The sequence below is a fragment of the Panthera onca genome, chromosome A3, assembly GCF_046562875.1.
Source record: "Panthera onca isolate mPanOnc1 chromosome A3, mPanOnc1 haplotype 2, whole genome shotgun sequence".
In the NCBI taxonomy this organism is placed as follows: Eukaryota; Metazoa; Chordata; class Mammalia; order Carnivora; family Felidae; genus Panthera; species Panthera onca.
In genome coordinates this window covers 37731502-37751987 of record NC_138341.1, presented here as the reverse complement: position 1 = coordinate 37751987, position 20486 = coordinate 37731502, and the positions used below count along the sequence as shown (strand labels likewise).

General features: G+C 43.2%; 1 protein-coding gene across 4 annotated transcripts in view; it reads right to left on the bottom strand.

Moving 5' to 3' along the window:
* The window catches only part of CHCHD5 (coiled-coil-helix-coiled-coil-helix domain containing 5), a 50382-nt gene that overhangs the window by 18827 nt on the left and 11069 nt on the right, over positions 1–20486 (bottom strand). The window contains exon 6 of one of the 4 annotated variants that reach the window (XR_013554730.2): positions 3372–18943. The exons of 2 other annotated variants lie outside the window; for them this stretch is intronic. The gene's annotated coding sequence lies outside the window, so the exon portion shown is untranslated. Of the gene's footprint in view, positions 1–3371; positions 18944–20486 lie in introns of those variants that run through there. One more of the 4 variants, XR_013554731.2, reaches the window with a different exon arrangement.

The window sequence follows — 20486 nt, the reverse complement described above, 5'->3', positions numbered from 1 at the left end:
CTGCCACTCATAAACAGTCCGAACTATCCAGTGTCAGTGGTGATGGATGATCACATTGCCTGGATTTTCTGCTGACCAGTCAAGTCAGGGTATGTGTAATAACCAACACCTCTTCTGGCACTGAAATTAATGACATGTTAAATTGGCCTGGGCCTGGAAGGGAAGCCTGGTTGCCATCCATCTTCTTGTAAGTCAGCCTGGTTGTCCTACGAGGAGTTACGGAGGTGGCCATTCTCATTCATTGTTGCCTAAAGTAAGGAAAAAGGATTTGGTCTAAGCTCTTATCAGTACAACTAACTATAGTATTTGATGGCGTGGTTTATATTTCTCTTTTTTTCATTTTGTTTTTTAAGTAACCTCTACACCCAGTGTGGGGCTCAAACTCAGAACCCCAAGATCAAGAGTTGCATGCTCCCTGACTGAGCCAGCCAAGAGCCCCTAAAAAGAATTCTTAGACATGATATATGGAGGTCCAGAGGTGGTGAGGTAAAACATCTCCACTATAGTGCCCCGGCAACCTTGCATGTCTCCACATAGCCCACGTAGGCAAGGCTAAACTGAAGTCTGATGCATGTCGTGGAGGAACACCTTCTAACCCCCTAAACTATGGCAAGATAGGCAGTCTTCTGAGGAGCTGTCATGAGACAGTTTATCATCTGCCTCCCTGGTTCCAGAGAGGCATGGGACTTTAGGTCTCACCCTCCTATGAGGACCACCACAGACTATAAAACGCTGGCTATAGTTTATAGAGTTGGCACCAACATTCAAGGGGTGAGGATTAGACAGGACATTACGGCAGGGGGTGGGAATCTTGGAGGCCACCTTCAAATTCTGCCTACCACCGCTCTTGCCACATCGCGCATCCTTAGCCGCAGTCTGGCACGGTGCCATCCATCATCCACATTGCTGTCATCTGGCCTCTTTTGTTTTGGTGTCACCCTGCACAAGGGCCATAGGGATCTGACACTTCTGACTGCTCACACTTTCACTCTCTATATAAGTAATAAAGTGCCCAATCTGAAAAAGTAGCTCATTCTTTGCCCGCTAAACCCGTCAGCCAGGCCTTACCTTGTCTTGATCCCTCCCAGCTGGAGCAACCACACTGCAGTCCTCTTGGCCACAGCGGGAAGACAGCAGGCCTACCAAGTGGGAGAAGGAATCGAACACCAGTGGAACTGCAGGACATGGCCAGTGAGTCCAGCAGGAGTTGGAGAATTGACATGGGACTGGATTCTCCTTGTGTTGTATCAAGGGAGGCAAACCATGAAGTTGGATGAAGGAGAGTGGATTGAATTGGGAGCACTGCTATGTGGTACAGGATGTAACACCCTGGCAAGGAGCAGGCAGTGGTATTAATGCTCTACTTGGTTGGCTCATGGAAGCTTAGAAAAAGCAATGGCTTGCACTAAATGAAACAGAACTGCCAGCACTGCCATGGCAAATAGTGGCTGAAGGGATCAAAAGACTCAGAGAAGTGGGCATGCTGGTGTAGACAGGCTACTGAGGACAGAAAACCCACCAGGCGGCTGTGGTCCACAGGAGGACCTGAAGAACATTCTATTTTTCCCAAGTGATAAGGAATGTGCTAGTGAATATGGCCACCAGCATGGGTAAAAAGTCCAGTGGCTGCTCCTCTCTAGGCCAGGGCTGATGGGAGATGCCCGCGCAGAAAGAAGTACACTTCTAATTCTGATGAGGATGACAGAATCTCAAAATAATAGAGGCCAGGTGATGGCACGCCACTGCCAGCAGCAAGGTGGGTAAGATTACTATAATACATGACAAGAACAGTTGTAATTCACAGCAGCCAGAGGAGTCTGTTCCCATAGAGAATTATGGAGATGGTATTAGAACATAGTATTCCTAGGGGGCAAGATATAGCTTAATTTATACAACTAAAGGGAATCAGATGGATGACAAAGGCTCAAGGCAGCCATCCCAGTAAAAAATTATGATCAGTTGCCCATCAGACCTCTGACTGAAGGGAGGCTGAGCTGCATAAGGAAGGATCCTACAATGTCATGGCAAATGTATATGGTAGTGACGGTCCCTCTCCAAATGGACCTCTAAAGGGACCTCAGAAGAAAGGAGAATAACCAGATATTTCAAGGCCTGTCGGACACAGGATGAGTTAACACTGAGAAGCAGAGACGTGAAGTATCATCATTATGGAGCCCAGCTCATACATGGCATCCTGGGCCAGGCCAAGTCATAGTGGACCCACTGTGCCCATAGATCCACCGGATGCTCATTTCCCTGATCCACAAATAGATCACTGGAATGGACATGTTTCCCAATCAGAATAACCCCATATGGTCCTCAGCCTGTGGGGAAAAACCACTGTAGGGGGAAAAGTCAAGTGGAAGCCTCCGAAACTGCCTCCCCTGACCAAAATAGTATGTCAAAAACCATATTCCATCCCAGGGGGGATTGGCCTAACAAATTAGTGTCACCCATAAAGATGAAAGAATGTGCAGGTGGAGGTGCCTATCATACCCCCTTTTAAATCACATCTGGTTCCTGCACAAACCAGATTATCCTAGCAGAAGGCAAGTAGACAACTGTGAACACAACCAAAGGGTAGCCCCAGTGGTTGGTTATCACGGCTTTGCCTGAGAGGTATCCAGAAGATGTTTCTTGGTTGAGCTTAACAGGCTATCAGGAATGCAGTACGCAGTCTGATCTGGCAAATGGCTGTTTTGCATCCCGATCAGGGGCCATTTACAATCTTGCCCCAGGGTATAACTCTCCCAACCTCTGGTTGTTGTCAAAAATGCCTTGGGGTGGAATTAGGACCCCTGAGAGCAAGTCTGGGTTAGTTTAAAAAAAAAAATCTTGCAGGGTGAAGAGCAGGAGTAGACCAACTAAAAGTGTTTACAGAGAATTGCAGTCATATGCAACATAATGTTGAGCTCCCTTTTGGAACACAAGCTCTGGGAATCTGTACTCATTTCTGGTACTCCTTTCCTCCCTCAGGATGGACTGGGGCAAGAGACCTTGGAAGCAATGAAAGGGGTTACTTCCACAAGCCTCCTAGCCTCTCTCCAAGACCGACTTGGCCCACTTTTTGACCCCGTCCTGCAGATTTTGCATTTATTGTACCTTCCTTCCCAGCCATTCCAAACAAGAGACTTGCTCTTTCTCACCTAAAACTAAGCAGGGACCTCCAACTTCTTCCACCTGTTGGCCCTTAAACTCCACTCGCTGCATCACAGGTATCTTAGGAATCCTTGACCCTCAGCCTCTAAGGCTCTCAGCCTGTGCCTCCCACAATTGACCTGTGAGTCCAGGAGACCCCACAGGTGCCTCAGAGCTGCCCAAGTTCCTCTAAAATAATTTTTTGTATGTATATATGTATTGATGTATTGTATTTAAAAAGAATTTTTTTTTCACTGTTTATTTTTGAGAGGCAAAGAGACAGAGCACAAGCAGGGAGGAGCAGAGGGAGAGGGAGACACAGAATCCGAAGCAGCTCCAGGCTCTGAGCTGTCAGCACAGAGCACGACACGGGGCTTGGACTCACGAACCATGAGATCATGACGTGAGCCAAAGTTGGACGCTTAACCGACTCAGCCACCCAGGTGCCCCTATTTATGTGTTGTAAAGAATCTTTCTTCCTGGAGAAAGCTTCTTGCTCAATTCCAGGCCCGAGTAATCCTTCAGGCAGCCTGGGTCACAAGTTATGATGAGCAGGAATGTCTCTGGGTATTTAACATTCTAAGGCCTCTTCTTGTAGAATCCCTTCCTTCACCATTTTTGGGCAAGTATTTGAGTTCCCACCGTATGACAGCCACTGTGCTTGAGCTGAGAGTATCAGGATAGCATCTAGACTTTCAGCTGACTTCTCATCAGCAAGATCGGAAGCCAGAAAATGATGGAATATACCCAGTGTTCTGAGGTGAAATGACGGTGTGTCAGGACTCCTTCAGGTTCAGCAATTCGTATAGTCGGACTCATTCCATATAGTAAAAAGACATAAAGCAAAACAAAAACAAGCAAACAAACAAACAAAAACAAACAAAAAAGGAAATGGTGCGTGGGGCACAGTCCAAAGGAAACCAGGTGCAAGCTTCCAAGAGTCCTCTCCCAGGGGAGTCACACAGGACACGCTCGATTCTTCCAGCAGAGTTGTGACAACATGTGTAAAATGTTGTCCATCAGGGAAGCTCATTAGAGGCTCAGGGTGTTAAGATTTGTACTGGGAACTGGGAACGTAGGCACCTCTGTCTAGCACAGATCAAAATTCCAGACTCCCAGTAGGAGAGCAGATGTTCAACATAGACCATATGGTACAGTTTCGACACAGTAAGCCATTCTTGTCAGTCAGGGAATGATGGGAACACTTCTGAAATCCAAGGACCCACATGCCAGCCTCAGGCCATCCTTGTAAGCAGTCCTTTCTAAAGATAGCGGTCTTAAGCCACCCTGTTAATGCTTTTTTTTTCACAGACTGTCAGCTTGGAATTTTACAATCAATAAAAGTACCCTTGAAGAATGAAAGCAAAATGAAGACATTCCAAGCCAACAAAGTAGAGGCTCTGCCTCCAACAGAGCTGCAGTACAGATGGAAAGCAATCCAGAAAAAAGATCGAAGGAAAGAATGAAGAACACTTGTGGTGCAAAACATAATAAAAATGTCTGCCAGGCTTAAAATAACAAGATGAACAACAAAATAAGGGGGAGAGGATGTGAGGCTAGTGTATTCAAATATCCTTGCATGATGTGAAGGATGGTAAAGCTATTCACTAATTTTGGACTTTAATAAGTTAACTGTGAATGTCAAAATACCTAAGGTAAGAATTATTAGACTAGAAATAGAAATCCCACACTTGTACAAAGGAAAAAAAAAAAGAATTCTATAACAGTATTTCACCAGTACAAAAGAAGCCAAAGATGAATAGAACTAGAAGAAAAGGCAAAATATAAAGCACAAAAGAAGATGACCAAAGTATTCCAAACGGGTCACTGATTATCATATAAATTATAATAGAAAATACATAATATAAATAACTGAAATTTTTCACTTAAAAGATTTATAGTAAAGGAATGCAAAAGGATGTATTTAGACAAACTAAGGAAAAGAAAGCAGATGTGGCTTTGTTATTATCAGACCAAATAGAATTTAAGGCAAAAAAGCATTACTAGAGATAAAGAGGATCACTCCATTATGATAAAAGGTTTAATTCACAAGAACATGAAATAAATACAAACTTCTGTGAACCTAACTGAATAGCATAAAATACTGTATATAAATAAAAAATGAGCAGAACTACAAGCAGGAATTCACAATGCTACTATCCATGGGATATTTTACACATCACTTTCTGTAATATTTTGATCAAGATGTTACTATATTGACTAAACTTGGCAGCCAAAGGCATTATCTTTGGGGCAAAAATGGAACAACAGTTGTGGAGCACACATTGTTTTGAATTTCACATCGAGCTTTTACGAAGAAAGATCCCACGTAACATTGTTCACCAAATCTCAAAGGATTGGTGTCACTCCTTGACCATAATTCAATTAAGTTAGAAAGTGTTAACCAAAAGAAAAGTAGAAAAACGCCATATTTGCAAATTCATGAAATAACTTCTATTTTATTTATTCTTAAGTATGTTCCATGCTCAACGTGGGGCTCAAACTCACCACCCTGAGATCAAGTCACAGACTCTACCCCCTAAGCCAGCCAGGCATCTCCTCATGAAGTAACTTCTCAATATTCATGTGTCAAAGAAGAAGTGGAAATCACTTAGGATGCAGAAATGAAAAACAATGATAATGCTACCATATCACAAACACTGTCTAGATATTATAGCCCTAAATGCTCATGTTAGAGAAAAATAAAGGCTAAAAGTGAAAGATCCATGTAAGTAACTTAAGTTACAAAAAGGACAAAATAAATGAATTTCTAGACGATGAACTGCTGCATTAAAGTTACTGGTATTTTTCTTAGTTGTATTAAATCTTGCAGACATGCTTTCCCAGTTTATACTCCTAGTAGCTCTGGTTGGAGCAAAATTTCTTACACTCTCACCAACTTTTAAAAGAAATAACTTGCTAAATTAAGTTCTAGGATAGGAGTACAAATGTATTTTCAAAATGTAAGTTAAATTGTATGGCTCATCGTGTGAAAATAAGGAGCAAATCATCTATATTCTCTGGGTCTAAGTATCTAAAATCTCAAGGGGGGTTTGTACCAGCTCAAATCTACTTTCAAGAAATATTATGAATAATTAAGTGACGTAAAACCTTTGAAATTAAATTAGAAAAATCAAAATGCTATGGAATGTAAGTTATCAAAATATTGATGAAGGAATGACAACAACTCAGGTTTGCACTCTCCTTCCAAAAGAAGTAAATGGGGGCGCCTGGGTGGCTCAGTTGGTTAAAGTGTCCGACTCTTGATTTCAGCTCAGGTCATGATCTCACAGTTGGTGAGTTCGAGCCCCATATCAGGCTCCATACTGACAGTGCAGAGCCTGCTTGGGATTCTCTCTCTCTCCCTCTATCTCTACCTCTCCGGCTCTCTCACTCTCTCTCTCTCAAAATATAAACTTAAAAACATTTTAAAAAAAGAAGTAAATGGTATTCATGGTCATTAGACTACATTCTAGGCAGCACTTAAAACACTTGATGTAAGTGGTCTTGCCATATCCTCACAACAATCTGATAAGTATTTTTAGCTCCATCTTACTGATAAGCAAACAGGCTCAGAGAGCTTAAAAACCTTGCCTCTTCTCCTCCTCCCCTTGCCCTCCCCACCCCCCCCCCCCAAAAAAAAAACTGGAAAAAAGTGAGGCCAAGAATCAGATTCTGGTCATTTTTAAAGCTGTGCTCATCCCACTAGCTGCCATATTGTGGATATTGCCTCATATCTGAACCTAATCTTTGGAAAGCCAAAGTGCCCCATCATCCAATGGAAAGGAAAGAGCTTATGGAGATCGGCAGATAGAGTTTTGGCTGAAGTCCATCTCACAGTGGGCCAGGTGAGACCTTAAACTAATCTTGTGGTTATTTCCCCAGTCACATCAGATATATTTCCCAGCTGGTGAAATCCCCACATTTCTTTCCTGACCCAAAGAATAAAGCCTATTGTGATGGGACAGGTCAAGTGAAAGATTCTAGAACTGCTCCTCCCCACCTCTACCTTAAATACTCAACCAAAAATCAATGCCCTATCCCTGGGGGAATCCCTATCTCTTGCTACCACCATCCAGAACCACCACCATCCAAAGCTCAAAAGATGCAGACCTGGTGATCCCCAACATATTTTCATTTAACTTATATGTTTGGCCTGCACAAAATTCAGATGATAGATTTTCACAAATTTAATCAGGTGGTGATGCCAATGCTCAATAGGCCCATGTACAAGTGAGAAGAGTGTACATGGAATAGTCCATGTATGAGATGGCTTGGCCATAGTGGGTAATGGAGTCCATGCCTGGGTTCAACAGAATGGCTTTTCCCTCACAAAGGCTGGTATGCTATGACACTGATGAGTATCCAATCTGCCATCAGAGGAGGCCAACACTGAGCTATGGGAATTCAGAAATATGGTTTAGTCTAGCCAAGCTGACATACTACAAAAACATCACAGTGACCAAACTGCCTTACTAAGGTATTTAGACAAGGAGGAGATGAGAGAGGTAGAGTCTGAAATCTTTGTGAGTTGATTTCCAAGGAGAGTGTTTCAAAGCTCAACAATACCAGAAGCCTGTGGATGATAGAGAGCATATAGATTCATTGAATACTTGGACTCTCAGTCCCTTGTTGGGTGGCTTTGCAGGCTTTGTTACAAAAGGTGCACCACTGTCAATCTGCAAATGATCCAGAAAGCCAAATACATGATAGTCTGGTTTCAAACACCACAATGGTATGCCTAGAGTCAGCTAATGAGACTGGACCAGCAACATCATAACCTAAAAAAGTGTAACAATGGTGAAGCACTGTTGGAAGCCAAAAAAACGAGAGTCAAAGGTCCAATGTAGGCAATCCATCAAGAATGGGTAGAGCCAATGCCCCTGTCCTGTGGATTCCTTCACTGTTAAATAAAGGGGCCAATTTTTGGCAGAAGTCATAAGTCTTGCATGTAGTGGAGGCTTCTGCATCAGAAGCAGGGTCCTCAACTTTGTGTCCAATGTAGGATGGTGGATGTAGTGCCATGTTCAGTATGACTGTGGGTTCAGGAGGCAATGTGGACCACACAGGTTGGACCAGCACCTTGACTCCAATCAGTCTCCTCAGAGAAAGGGTCCTTACTATGTGTCCAGTATGCTGAGTCATGAACTACAATTTGTTCTTAGTCTGCAGCCCAAAGAGTCAGTAGTTTTGTAAGTAACAGAACCGATGGCTAATCCAATGGGGACAGGCCAAGAGTCAGAAAAAACATGACTTAGAATATCATCTAAAGCAATGGTTCTTCCCTTGTGCATGTTGGGTAGGAATCTAAATTGGCATTGCCACTGTGGAAAACAGTATGGAGGCTCCTCAATAATTAGAAATACTATGTGATCCAATAATTCCACTACTGGGTATTTATCCAAAGAAAACAAAAAAGACCCATTAGAAGAGATATAATATGCACCCTGTATTTACTGCAGTATTATTTACAGTAGCAAAGATATGGAAACAACCTAGGTGTCCACTTGAGAGATGAATGAATAAATAAGATGTGGTATAGGGACACCTAGGGGGTTCAGTTGGTTGAGCATCCGACTCTTGATTTCAGCTCAGGTCATGATCTCACAGTCTGTGGGTTCGAGCCCCACATTGGGCTCTATGCTGACAGTGTGGAGCCAGCTTGGGATCCTCTCTGCCTCTCTCCTGCTCGCTTGCTCGCTCTCTCTCTCAAAATAAATAAAACAAACATTAAAAATGTTTTAAAAAGATGTTATACACAATGAAATGTTACTCAACCATAAAAAAATAATGAGATCTTACTATTTGTGACAACACAGATGGATGTAGAGGGTATTGTGCTAAGTGAAATAAGTCAAACAAAGAAAGACAAATACCATATGATTTCACCTACATGTGGAATCTAAAAAAAAAACAAAACAAAACAAAGCAGAAACAAACTCATAAGTACAGAAAAAAAACTGATGGTTGCCAGAGCTGAGGGGATGGGGGGATGGGCAAAATGGAGGAAGGGGAGTGGGAGGTACAGACTTTCAGTTATGGAATAAGTCAGGGGGATGAAAAGTACAGCATAGAAAATGTAGTCAATGGTATTGTAATAGCAATGCCTGGTGACACACGGGAGCTACACTTGTGGTGAGCACAGCACAATGTATAAAACTGTTGAATCACTATGTCATACACCTGAAACTAATGTAACACTGTGTGTCAACTATACTTCAATCAAGAAAATAGTAATACATTAATTTTAAAAATAAAGTGATGGTTCTTAACCAAGAGTGATTTTTTTCGTCCAGGAGACATATGACAACGTCTGGAGACATTTTTGATTTCCATGACTGAGGGTTGGGATGCCACTGGTTATCTAGTGGGTAGATGCCAGGATGGTGATAAACACATTACAGTGCCTGGGACCTCCCCATGCCCCTGCAGAGAATTATAGTGCCTAAAGTGTCCATTGTGATGAGGTTGAGAACCTTGGTGAAAGGCCCTTCAGTCCTTATTGCAGTTGGTCTTCCAGAGTTGTCACTGGGGCTGGATGGGTGTTCCCCATTCTAGCCTACCTTTGTATCTGTTTTAAATTCTCCATAATGAGGGCACCTGGGTGGCTCAGTTGGTTAAGCGTCCAACTTCAGCTCAGGTCATGATCTCACCATTTGTGAGTTTGAGCCCTGCATCAGGCTCCGAGCCCTGCATCTGAGCTCTGAGCAGCCTGGAGCCTGCTTCAGATTCTGCATCTCCCTCTCTCTCCTCGCCTCCCCTACTCACACTCTATCTCTCTCTCAAAAATAAATAAACATTAAAAAATTTTTTTAAATAAATTCTCTGTAATGAAAAGTGTAATTAAATGTAGAGGCCTAAGGAACCAGAATTCTGGGCAATCTCCATTCTTATTCAGACTTTCCAGAGATTCCTATGCTTTCTGAAGTCTGAGAACATGACTATAATTGCCAGGAATGCTAGGAGGATTGTTTTTGTTTTTTGTTTTTGTTTTTTTCTGGGCCCAACAGAGACTCAACAGAGACTCTGTTATGAAATTTCCCACCAATCTTTGACAACACACTTACTTGCAAACATTTTACTTCTTCCAGATCCTCTTTCTAACACTTGAACTAAAATTTTCTGCTTGTGCTCTCTTCTAATTTATCACCTTCACAAGGGCCGGGAATTTTGTCTGTTTTGTTCACTGATACAGGTAATCCCAGCACTTAAAACACTACCTAACACTTTATAGATGCTCAATAAACGTCTGACTGACAGACTGAATGGATGAAGGAGGGAACGAGCTAGCTTTTTAAAATTTGTGAGTTTTTTTTTTAATGTTCATTTATTTTTGAGAAAGAGAGAGCATGAGCAGGGGAGGGACAGAGAGAGAGGGACTCACAGAATCCAAAGTAGGCTCCAGGCTCTGAGCTGTCAGCACAGAGCCTGATGCGGGGCTTGAACTCATGAACTGCAAATTCATGACCTGAGCCAAAGTCAGTCACTTAACCGACTGAGCCACCCAGGCACCCCAAAATTTGTGGGCTTTTTTTTTTTTAATTTTTTTTTTTAACGTTTATTTATTTTTGAGACAGAGAGAGACAGAGCATGAACGGGGGAGGGTCAGAGAGAGGGAGACACAGAATCCGAAACAGGCTCCAGGCTCTGAGCTGTCAGCACAGAGCCTGATGCGGGGCTCGAACTCACGGACCACGAGATCGTGACCTGAGCCGAAGTTGGCCGCTTAACCGACTGAGCCACCCAGGCGCCCCATGTGGGCTTTTTTAATAGCAATCTTTTTCGAGATAGTATTCACACACCATAAAATTCAACCTTTTAAAATTCAACCTATTAATTTGGTTTATAGTATATTCACAAAGTTGTACAATAATCCCAACTAATTCCAGAACATGTTTATCACCCCCAGTAAGAAACCCTGTACTTTTAACTAACTTGAATTTAAATAAAAACTTGAAGCATTTAAAACAATAAAAATAAAAAGGGAAAACGAAACAAACACACAAAAAGAAACCCTACACTCATGAGCATTCGCTCCCCGTTCCTCCCTCACCTTAGTTCCTGGCAACCGTGAATCTACTTTTCTGTCTCTGGATTTGCCTATTCTCCGGCCATTTCATATAAATGGAATCATACAGTATATAGTCCTTTGTGACCACCTCCTGTTACTTAACATGATGTGTTCAAGGTTCATCCATGTTGTAGCATGTAGCAGTATTTCACCCCTTGTTATTTAAATTTTGTTTTAACGTTTATTTATTTTTGAGACAGGGAGAGACAGAGCATGAACAGGGGAGGGTCAGAGAGAGGGAGACACAGAATCTGAAACAGGCTCCAGGCTCCGAGCTGTCAGCACAGAGCCCGACGCGGGGCTAGAACTCACGGACCGCGAGATCATGACCTGAGCCGAAGTCGAACGCCCAACCGACTGAGCCACCCAGGCGCCCCTCACCCCTTGTTATTTACAGCTGAATAATATTCCATCATACAGAGATAGCTCGTTCTGTTTGTCTATTCATCAGTTGATAAATACTTGGGTTTTTCCCACTGTTGCGCTATTATGAATAATGTTGTTATGAACACCCTTGCACAAACTTTTGTGTGAACATGTGTTTTAAACTCTTTCGGGTGGAATATACCTAGGAGGGGGATTGCTGGGTCATATGGTAACTCCATGTTTAATTTTCTGAGGAAGTGCCAGGCTGTTTTCTGAAGCAGTGGCACCATTTTACATTCCCACCAGAAATGTATGATACTGTGACTACCATGGGTTCTTGCGTAACAATGTATTTCACAAGAGTGAAAAGCACCCACTTAGCACCCAGTTTCTTGCTTCTTCTCAAATTCAGTAAAAATCCTGATTTTAACAAGTCAGGGATTTTGCTGAAATGAAGGCAAAAAATAATTTAACAAAATATTTAATAAATCTGAATTCTACTTGTCTTTATTTTATTATTCCTCCAACCATCATCAATCACCCAGACATGAGCAGTAAATGTTAAATGGAGTCCCCTATGATATGCTGTCAACTTTTATCGTCTATAGCCACAGCTTTATACATTGGGGTGTTTTTTTTTTAATGTTTATTTATTTTAAAGAGAGAGAGGAAGTGCATGCACCTACATGTGACCTGAGGAGGAGCAGAGATAGAGGAAGACAGAGGATCCAAAGCTGGCTCTGTGCGAGAGCCCCATGAAGGGCTTGAACTCATGAACCATGAGATCATGACCTGAGCTGAAGTCGGATGCTTAAGTGACTGAGTCACCCAGGCACCCTATACATGTTTTTTGATTCTGTTAATGTAAATATGTGTTTATCATGGGAGGAGGATAAGACATATTTCATTTAGCATCTTGTCACTTTGACTTTGTAAATATTGGATGTATTGGTGCAGGGCCTCCGTTACACTCTTGCCTTGGTTGCGAATGTTGGGGGCCAGCTGGTAGCTGCCTAACTCTGCTTTGTGATCTAAGCAATTAATCTCTTTTTTTTTTCCCCTTGCCAAATCTGGTAGGTACAAAATGCTGGATAAGACCTATGGTTTATTTTGTATTAAAAAAGAATTTTTTTTTTAACATTTATTTATTTTTGAGAGACTGAGAGACAGAGCATGAGCAGGAGAGGGGCAGAGAAAGAGGGAGATACATAATCCGAGGCAGGCTCCAGCTCTGAGCTGTCAGCACAGAGCCTGATGCAGGGCTCAAACTCACGAACTGTGAGATCATGACCTGGGCTGATGTCAGACGCTTAATGGACTGAGTCACCCAGTGCCTCAGGATCTATGGTTTAAATGGCAAGTAAGAGAACAGCCCTCCCAAAGGAAGTTAATGAGACCAGGTCACTATCTGCTCAAGTTGAGGTGGACTTTCAGCCTCTCTTCAGGGCTGGGGACATTACCAAGACAATGAGTTTAAAGTGGTTTAAAAACAATAGGCAGACTTACTCTTCTGGAAATCTGACCCCTTTATGTGAAAATGCGGGTGGGGGGAAGGCCATGTTGCTCTGTGCAGCTATTACAAGCCTGTTTCAAGGTGATTCCACTTGGTGTTATTCTCCATGAACACAGATTATGAGATGTCTTCTCCATGAACTGAAATTTTCTTGGACTTCAATCAAATGTAGACAAGTAGAATGAAAGCATGGCCCAGCTGATGCTTCCACCTCTGGCATTTCTCCAAACCAAGGTGGCCTTGATGCCTAGGAAAGCCCCATGCACATGGCAGCCTGGGGAGCAGGGGCAGGAAAGGCATCTCCCCATGAGGAAGAACATCCACATAATTTTTTCCTGTGCATGATGTGAATCCATAAATTCATGAGAGACAAAAACCAACATCCTCTAATGAAAATTTCGGATTTAGAGGACATTAATAAAATGCTGTCATAAAATTCCCAAATTCTCAAGGAACACTTAAAAGTTAAATTAAGATCTGTCACAGGTACATACATGCAATTGAATAGAGGACAGGCATCTGATCAGAAAAAGCGGAAATATAAAATTTTAATTTGGTGGGTAAAAAAACCGTGGTATTTCTGTCCTCCTATTATCATGCCTTCCCCCTTTCCTATCTTGTTGGGAAAGAAGGTTGAATTCTCCATTCAGTGCTATGGCAGTCAAGGGGTGGGGAGTGGGTAATCCCTTCACAACAAAAAGAAGAAAACCAACTCTCTTCTTCACACGCAATGGTTCAGGAAACTGTAGGGGTGAACTGCAAGGAATTAAAAGCCTGAAGGATGCAACCAGTGTGCAGAGCTCATAAACATGACATGATGTAAGCTACAGGATCTGCATCTGAGTAAATGGTTGCATATGCAGAAAATGGGAACCGTGTGAGGGATCACAGCAAGGGTGAAGCATTGTCCCTCCCCAGACAAGACTAGCACAAGATTAACAGAGTCCTTGTTTCATCTTTAAAATGAGCAAAACGAGGGGCGCCTGGGTGGCTCAGTCGGTTGAGCGTCCGACTTCGACTCAGGTCATGATCCCACACTCATGGGTTTGAGTCCTGCGTCGGGCTCTGTGCTGGCAGCTCAGAGCCTGGAGCCTGCTTCCAATTCTGTGTCTCCCTCTCTCTCTGCCCCTCCCCCGCTTACTCTCTCCCTCTGTCTCTCTCTCTGTGTCTCTCAAAATAAACATAATAATAAAAATAAATAAATAAGTAAAATAAAATGAACAAAAGGGGAATTGTATATAGTCAAGGCTTAAGATACTGGGCAGCAACAATAATGCCACCAAATCTTTTTCCTTTTAATTTCTTTTTGAAAGACGAATGTGTGAGTGGTACTTGGCCAAGTAGAGTTGGAATATTTGATTAAGAAAATGATGTTATCCAGAGTTTGTAAGGCTACTGGATTGAAATGATGTTGAGCCATTTAAGTTAAGGTGTTATCAGTTGGATTGTACTTTATATTGTGTCTTAGATTTTTTTTTTCTTTCTCCTTTTCTTTTTTTTTTAGAAAAAGCAATTTTTCTGGACTGTAGCTAAAAACAAAGAGGATGATAGGGGCAACTGGGTGGCCTAGTCAGTTAAGCGTCTGACTCTTGGTTTCAGCTCAAGTCATGATCTCACGTTTCGTGAGTTTGAGCCCCGCATTGGGCTCCACACTGACAGTGCCAAGTCTGCTTAGGATTCTCTCCCTCTCCCTGTCCCCCTCGCTCTCTGCCCTTCTCCCCCTCGAAATGAATAAATAAACTGAAAAAAAATTAAAAAAAAAAAAAAGAGGATGATGATGGCCTGAACAACAGTCATCAAGAAGTTCTTCTCCAACGCTTCTTGTACTTTATGTGATCATTCATTTCCCCCCAACTTTTTATTTTGGAAAATTTCAAACCTACAAAATGCTGCAAGGACAGTACAGCATACCCTTCACCTCGATTCATCAATTCTCAGCCTTTTTCCGTATTTGTTCTTTCTAGACAGATATAGCTGTAGATACCTGTTTATATGTAGCATGTATATATACATGTACTTATGTATAAATATACATGTATATGAAGGATAGGTATAGGCACATATCTAAACTTAGATATAGGTATAGGCATATATAAACACACATTTTTTTCCTGAACTGCTTGAGAGTAAGTTATGAGACTTCAACCCTACACACTTCAACATGTATCTCCTAAGAAGGACATTCTTCTATGTTAACTCAATATCATTATCAAACCCAAGACACTTAACATTTCTTCAATACTTTTATCCAATATCCAGTCCTTATTCAAATGTCCCCAACTGTCCAAATAATGGCTTTGAGAGACTGCCCGCACAAGGGTAATATCTCTTCAGTCTCTTTTAATCAAGCACTGTTCCGTGGGTATTTTCTTTCATGATACTGATGTTTTTGAAGAGTCCAAAACAGTCACTTCACATGGTACCTCTCAACCCAGATCTGCCTGATGTTTCCTTTTTCTTTTTTTTTTTTTTTAATTTTTTTTTAACATTTATTTATTTTTGAGACAGAGAGAGACAGAGCATGAATGGGGGAGAGGCAGAGAGACAGGGAGACACAGAATCGGAAGCAGGCTCCAGGCTCTGAGCCATCAGCCCAGAGCCTGATGTAGGGCTCGAACTCACAGACCGCGAGATCGTGACCTGAGCTGAAGTCGGACACTCAACCGACTGAGCCACCCAGGCGCCCCGATGTTTCCTTTTTCAAGGGAGGTCACGAATGAGAGGTTTAGGTATTGCTATGAAAACACACAGAAGTGGAATCTGGGCCTGTGAAGAGGGCAGGGACAGGGAAGACTCTGAGGGGCTCTGGACTGACTGAGCTCAGGTCTGAATGATGAGTAGCAATTAACTGAGCACACTGAGCCATCGAGAGCAAAAGCACCCCGGGCCCAGGGTCCACGACGCTGTAGCAAAAGAGAGCGTGGCGGCCGAGGGAAATTACAAGCTTGGGAAGACAGCTTGGGGCTGAGTGTTCCCGTCAAGAAATCTAAGAGGAAAAAAAAAAAAAAAAGAAATCTAAAGAAAAGTCTATGCAGTCAAGTGAAAGCCCACGGCAGGGGCCTGGGCTAGTGATAACTATCTACGAGCCAGTGATTTAATATGCTCTATAATGAATGAGATCACTGCAGAGAGTAGAGAATAGAAGAGATGGGGTTTAGGCCTTGAAAAATACCACCACATGATGGCTGGGTGGGAGAAGGAGGAGGAACAGCCAGAGAAGGAGGAGGAGACCTGCAGAGTGTGTGTGAAGAAAGACAAAGGAAGAAGGGGTTCAAGAAAGTAGTAGGGCAGTTAAAGAAAAGATCATCTGACGCTTGTTAAAACAGTAAGGAAGACTTTATTTGGGCTATTGCAATAGGGATATGGCAACCGGGGAGCAAGATCTGGCTCAACTCTGAATCCAAGGCCAAGTGGGGATGTACAGCCAACAGAGTGTCGGTGGATGGAAAATTACTAAGAGGGGACATCAACGATTCTTGCCTTTACCAAGAATCAAAGGTAGGGCGTGAGGAATTTGAGTAGATGTCAAAGGTGAGGAGATTCTCACTAAACCGACTTCGTAGAATTCTTTGCTGAGACTGGGCTGGGAAGGCCAGACACAGGATGGGGCGGTCAAAGCTGAGATTTAGTCAAAGAGAGGCCCAGAGGAACCTGATTAAAATTTGATCAAGGAGAGAGTCCTTGTCAGGGGTCAGCCGTCCAGAGCTGCAGGGATGAAGACGGAAAAAGTATAACCACATGGACGTCATTTGACTTCTGCAAGAGCTATGAAGTTTGAGGATATCTTTTATACAGTTCTATGTAAAAATACTTATTTTTAAAAGTAATTCCTTTTGTATATCCATATATGGAAATATGATGAAGCCATAAAAAGAACGAGAGAATTATTTATGTAGTGATATGGAATGGTTGCCAAGTTAAATCTTTAAGTGATAAAAGGAAGGTTCAGAAGAACATGTGTAGTAAGTTAGCATTTGTATAAAAAAGGGGGCAATAAAAATACACAGACATATATATGGGGGAGTGTGCCCCCATATAAATGCGTTTGCTGGTGTATGTGTAAGATGCTTTGCAAGGAGATACAAGCAACTGGTAGCACTAGGTGCCTGCAAAGACAGGAACTCAGTGACCCAAAGCATGAGCAAAGACTGTGCAATGCACAGCCTTTTGTACCTTTGGAATTTGGGGCCACATGCAAGTATTGCTTATTTTTAAAATTAGTGTGTGAATATTCTGAGATATTATAATTTGCATTTCGCTAGACATATGTTCAAATGATAATATAAGGAGATCTATCTTCATTTCTAAGTTATTATATGTATCCCATTTTATAGACAAACCATTATTTGTCCAATGTTTCCAACTATTCATTATTAAAAACTATACTGCAAGGTCTTTCCTGTACATTCATGTTTGTACGCACGTTTCTGTCGCATAAATTCCGATAGATGGAGCAAGACAGTTCCACATTCCCTTCCAGAAAGGCTGCTCTAGGCCACACATTTCCTCCATCCACACCAGTGGATGCCCCTTGCTCCATGTGTTTCACACTGAGTATCCGCCCCGAAAGGTCTCTAGTGTGGCAGAGACGAGGCCGAGTGCTCACTTGCTTTTCCTCTGGAGCACACAGGTAGGCCACATTTCCCGGCATGCCTTGCGCTGAAGCAGGGCTGAGTTCTGGTTGATGGCAGTAGTGATATACAGCAGCACGGCTAGAGCTGGCCCCTAAAAACTCTCCCCGTGGTCCTCAAGCTCTCTCTCTTCCTTCATCTGCTCAATGGGTACAGAAGGTCACATGGAGGACTCTGAGCTCTAGAGCATTACTTGTCAAGCAGAGAAATAAACTTACCATATCCCATTGCTGCCTCCCCCCCCTCCTAACTAGGATTTGACCCACACACCCAGGACCTGTCACCAAGTCCTTTGCTCAGATGTCATCTTCTCGGGGCACCTGGGTGGCTCAGTCAGTTACGCATCCAACTTCAGCACAGGTCTTAATCTCAGGGTTCCTGAGTTCGAGCCCCGCATTGGGCTCTCTGCTGCCAGTGGAGAGCCTGCTTTGGAGCCTCTGTGCCCCGCACCCTCCCCTCCCCCCACCGCCCTCTGCCTCTGCCCCTCCTCATCCCTCACAAAAATAAACATTTAAAAAACAAACAAACGTCATCTTCTCAAAGGGCATTCTCTACCACCCAACCTAGCACAACCTTCTGCCATCACTCTGCTTATCTGACCACCTTTGAGGGATCTGATTGTCTTCTAATACTTATATTTCCTCTGAACCTTCTTCCCCAGACAATGCTGCAACCTTGATCAACCTGGCTAACACCATTTAGGGTAGGAGGTGAGACATAGCTGCAGGTGACCACTAGGCCCCTGACCTCAGCCCGCCACTCACCACTGTTCTGGGGACCCTGTACCTCACGACAACTACAGCCGCACTTCCCAGGATATAATCCAAACAGAGGATGGTGACCACCTTCTTCATTCATTCTAAAACACTTATTGAGCACCTACTATGTAGTAGACACTATTCTAAATGCATTCAATATACCAGGGAACAAATGAGACAAAAATTCTTGCCCCATTCTGGTGGACGAGACAGAAAATAAACAGTAAGCCCAATAAATAAGTGCCTTATATGAAAAGAGGTGATGGGGTGAAGAAGTTCAGGGTAAGAGGTAGGTGTCTATGCTAAGTCGGATGGAAAGAAGGTGACATCTGAGAAAAGACCTAGAGGTGACAGTCACATGTTTATCTGGGAGAAGTTTTCCAGTGAAACAATTATGCAAAGTCCCTGAGGCAGGGCCAAGTCTGCAGTGTTCAAAGAGCAGGAAGAATTCCATGTGGCCGGGAACCTGGAAGGAAATGAGGTCAGAAGTAATGATGAGGAGGGTGCCCAGATCACACAGGTTTTAGAGGTGAGTGTAAGGACTTTGGCTTTTGCTCTGAGTAACATGATGTGCCTTGGCAGTTTTAGAGAAGTGACATCTATTCTGACTTACATATTTTAAAGCAATTTTTTTAACGTTTATTTATTTTTGAGAGAGAGAGTGTGCATGCGTGCATGGGGGAGCAGAGAGAGGGGGGACAGAGGATCTGAAGTTCTGTGCTGAAAGTACAGAGCCTGACGTGGGGCTCAGACTCACAAACCTTGAGATAATGACCTGAGCCGAAGTCAGAAGGTCAACTGACTGAGCCACCCAGGCGCCCCTATTCTGACTTACATATTCAAAGGGATCCCTCTGGTCATCGTACTAAGAACCTGCCCAGGGGTGGGAGCTGAGTAGAAATTGGGAGAGCAGGGAGGAGGCTGCTGCAGAAACCCAGGGAGAGTGACAGTGGCTGGTGCTGGATTTGATAACAGGAAGTGTGGCTCTGTTTGAAGATGGGGCCAACAGGATCTCCTACTGCACTGGCTGCTAAGAAAACAGGAATCAAGGAGCCTTCCAAGCCGGCCTGAAGAGCTGGAAGAATGGAACCACCTGAATTAGGGAAGGCTGAAGGTGGAGTGGTTCTAGGAGCAGCATCGGGGGCTCAGGTCTGAACTTGGTAAGGCTGAGAAGTTTCAAGACATCAAAACAGAGACACTGGGTAGGCAGTTGATTGCAAGCGTGGAGTTTGGGAGAAAAGTCTGAGTGGAGACTGAACTTCAGAAGTTGACTACTTTCCATAGTTGCTGTTGCTGTCCCCACCCCCACCCCACCCCTGGTCTATATTTTGTGACTCAAAATAATGAATCATGCATGGCCACATCACTCTGAATGATGGGACTTATGTGTGCAGCTGAGGAGCACTGTAGTTGTGTGTTAATAGTCTTTTTTTTTTTAATGTGTATTTATCTTTCAGAGAGAGAGAGAGCGTGTGCACGTGTGGAGAGGGGCAGAGAGAGAGCGGGAGAGAAAGAATCAATCTCAAGAAGGCTTCGCACTGTCAATGCAGAGCCAGACACCAGGCCCAATCCCACAAACCTTGAGATCATGACCTGAGCTGAAATCAAGAGTCAGACGCCCAAGCAATGGAGCCCCCGGGGGGCGCCAACAGTTTGTCTTCGACTGTGGGTTAACTGTTGTGCTCTCTAGAGAGACCACACTAGTCTAACTTTCAGCACTTTGAGTGGCGTGACTGTGTTTTCTAGGAGTTCAGACAATGAAAATGAGAATGATTACGTAACAACACCAGCATGATATAGACGTCACTGAAACACAGATCCGGTGATTGAGGCAGGTGAATGACAAATGGGAGGATGCGTATAAATGGGTTAGGAAAGCAACTGCGCAGAAAGGAATGTGAGCTCGCGCACGGTTCGCAGACACGAAAGCACCCACGGAGACTGAATCTCACAAGTTCAGGATAAGACAGGCGAGTACTTCTAAATCTATCAAAAATGGGGGCTTTTCG